Source organism: Octopus bimaculoides, chromosome 1 (genome assembly GCF_001194135.2).
Source record: "Octopus bimaculoides isolate UCB-OBI-ISO-001 chromosome 1, ASM119413v2, whole genome shotgun sequence".
In the NCBI taxonomy this organism is placed as follows: domain Eukaryota; kingdom Metazoa; phylum Mollusca; class Cephalopoda; order Octopoda; family Octopodidae; genus Octopus; species Octopus bimaculoides.
Genome location: NC_068981.1, coordinates 173,362,723 through 173,366,278, shown reverse-complemented (window position 1 = coordinate 173,366,278; position 3,556 = coordinate 173,362,723). Strand labels below are relative to the sequence as shown.

General features: G+C 38.0%; 1 protein-coding gene across 1 annotated transcript in view; it reads right to left on the bottom strand.

The window, feature by feature from the left end:
- Window positions 1-3,556, bottom strand: part of LOC106867664 (T-cell activation inhibitor, mitochondrial) — a 56,496-nt gene that overhangs the window by 38,050 nt on the left and 14,890 nt on the right. The window lies entirely within an intron of this gene.

Genomic DNA, 3,556 nt, shown 5'->3' with positions numbered 1-3,556 from the left:
CTAACAAATAACTGTCACATATTATTTACAGATAAATTCCTCTATTTACATAATATCGAATTCTCTTTCTTTCTTTTGTTGTCTTACCTTTTCTATCAATATATATATATATATATATATATATAATATAATATATATAATATATAATATAATATATATATATATATATATATAATATAATATCTTGGAGTTAGGAAGGGCATCCAGCTGTAGAAACTCTGCCAAATCAGATTGGAGCCTGGTGTAGCCATCTGGTTCGCCAGTCCTCAGTCAAATCGTCCAACCCATGCTAGCATGGAAAGCGGACATTAAACGATGATGATGAATATATATATATTACATATCTGCTATGCAGACGATACAAAAGTCTCGCAGAAAATACAGAATCCCAGTGATGTTGTACATCTGCAGCAGGAGTTGGACTCAATTTACAGATAGGCTGAGGATAATAATATGCTGTTTCATGCTGAAAAATTCCAAGCCCTGCGCTACCAGCATCCAAAACCAAATATGAAACATACAGGGTACACTACTCCACAGGGAATTTCAATCCCAGAGCCTAAATCAGTGAAGGACCTGAGTATCAACATGAGTGATGATACCTCTTTCCAAGTGCACATTACCAGGATGGCGAAACATTGTTCAAAACATTGTCGATGAAAACCCCAGATCAATGAGGTCCATTACTAAAGAACTTCGGGTGTCAGAGTGGACTATCAGAACTGTGGTACATCATGACATTCGATACAAGTCCTATGTAATGAGGAAAGGCCAATTTGTGTCTGCAAAGACACAGGAAAACCATCTCATCCATTCAAAACAGTTACTTAACAAAGTGAAAAACCCTCATAAACAAGGCATGCTTTGGTTTTTCTCTGAGAAAAAAAACTTTGACTGGATCAAAAGTTAACAGAAGAAATGACAGGTGGCTATGTGCAGATCCTTCTGAAGTACCCAGAGTGATGCACACGAAATTTCCAACAACTGTGATGGTTTTAGAAATGGTGAGTAGCAAAGGTCATGTGATGCCTCCCCACTTTTTTCCACAAGGTCTTAGAATTAATGCTGCTTGAGACACTGAGGTACTGGAAACTGTTATCAAGCCCTGGATTGATGAAGTATGCAATGGAAGGTCATGCATGTTTCAACAAGACTCAGTAACACGAAATGCTTAGCAGTATTTCGTCTGCCGCTACGTTCTGTATTCAAATTCCACCGAGGTCGACTTTGCCTTTCATCCTTTCGGGGTCGATTAAATAAGTACCAATTTTGCCGCTGGGGTCAATATAATCGACTTCATCCGTTTGTCTGTCCTTGTTTGTCCTCTCTGTGTGTAGCCCCTTGTGGGTAGTATAGAAATAAGAAGGCAGAATCAATAGACCATTGCACACAATGCTTATTTACTGACATATGTAGGCCCTTCACTCCTCATGGAGCATAGACTATCATCATCACCATCATCATCATTTAACGTATGTCTTCCATGCTGGCATGGGTTGGGCAGTTTGACAGGAGCTGACCAGTTGAAGGGCTGTTCAGGCTCCATGTCTGTTTTGGTATGGTTTCTATGGTTGGATGCCCTTCCTAATGCCAACCACTTTACAGAGTGTACTGAATGCTTTTATACAGCACCAGTATGGATGCTTTTTATGTAGCACCAGCACTTACAAGCCCATGAGATTAGGGATGCTCAGCTGGAAAGGGTTGCAAGCCTGTGTGCAAGAGCAACCACGCTTTTACTTAGCTTTACATTTTCTCTACAGTTCTCAACTTGGGGCTGTCTTTTCTGCTTCACACCAGTTGGATCCTTGCATTTTTAACACTGCCTCAGTATCCTGCCTTCAACTATTTTTAGGGCATCCTCTCTTCTGCTTCTTTGTGGGTAGGTTTTAAACCCTAAAAGAAGGCCTTCCTCTTCCAGGTCTTATTTGTTTTGAGTTGTCAACAATGCTTCTGTAATGTTGCTATTTTTTCTAGGTAGGGATGTTGACTCTATACAAATCCATTTTTATCCGTAGGAAGAGGTGGTCCATTTTAGTCTGGTCTTCATCCATTGTCCTGTCCAGTATGGTAGGCCCTATCAAGAATTTGCACACCACTAGCATAGTTCACAGGGTCATTAACACACAGCCACTAAATTACAGCAAGGACTGGACCTTGTGGTAAATTGGCTCTTCCTGTTATTTCTTCCAGCTCTATGTGCCCTAAGTTCAAATTGTGTCAGGTTAACTTTGCCTTTCACCTTTTCAGGATCAATAAAAAGAACTAACAATCCAAGGCAGTGAATTGGTGGAACTGCAGAGAATACTAAACCAGATGCCTTGCAATTTCTATTTCAGTTTTTAGAGTTTTGAGTTCAAATCATGCCATGGTCTACTTGGTGGTACACTTAACCTGCTGCCTGGTACCTTGGGTACCTTTAGCAGTGTTCACTATGTTGCAAGTATTCAGATTTGAAGATAACTACCTTCTTCTCTTTTACCATTCACAGGAATCCTGTAAAGAGTATTGGGCAGTGCATTTACTCTTGGTCAAATATAAAAATAAATTTTTCAAATTTCTGTTCTATCACAAACAATGTCAAGTTAGTGACAATTTCTTCTATACTTTCTGCATAAGTCATGCTTAGTCATTTAAGAATATACTGTCCTTGAGGCAATTGCATAAGAACTTCAAGACAAGATGTATTTGGGGACTTTTGCATGTACTCATCACAGAAATCATTTAGAAGATGAAGAAGGCTAAAGAATACATTTTAAGAAGTTGTCAAGACAGATTTTAAGATCTTGGGTTTCAGACAAGTTGACTGAATCAAGATGAATGGTAGTATGCTGTACGACTAATATATCCCTCCAATAGTAGCTTGGAAAAATATAAATAGTAGTGATGATATTGAGGATTTAACAAGCAATGAAAAAGAAACGGTAATAATAAAAAAAGAAATGGTAAATAAAAAGAAACGGTAATAAAGGTAAAAATTTAAGTCCAAGGAAATGAATTATGACTTACATAGGCAGAAAAATAGTTATCTTTTATTTGTAATTCATTTCAGTCATTAGACTGTGGCCATGCTGGGACATGCCTTGAAGAGATTTAATCAAACAAATCAATACCAGTATTTATTTTTTAAAGTCTGTTTCTTATTCTATCAGCAGTCTCTTTTACCAAAACCATTAAGTTATAGGTTCATAAACAGACCAACACTGGTTGTCCAGCAGTGGGGAGACAGACACAAGCATGCACAAATGCACAAATACAAAAGGCTTCTTTTAGTTTCCATTTACCAAATCCACTCACAAGACTTTGGTCAGCTCAAGGCCATAGTAAAAAATACTTGCCCAAAGTACCACACAAGGAGACTGAACCTGAAACCATGTGGTTTGGAAGCAAACTTCTTACCATGCAGCCATGCTTGTAAGAAGAAATGAGTTCTGATATTCCAGATGAAGCCAATTCTTTAAGGATATGGTAATTGTTGAAAGGTTGTGAAAGAAGTTGAGGTTTATAAGAAAAAGTAAGGAGAAAGGTAGATGACCAGGTACTTATTTTTATAGTT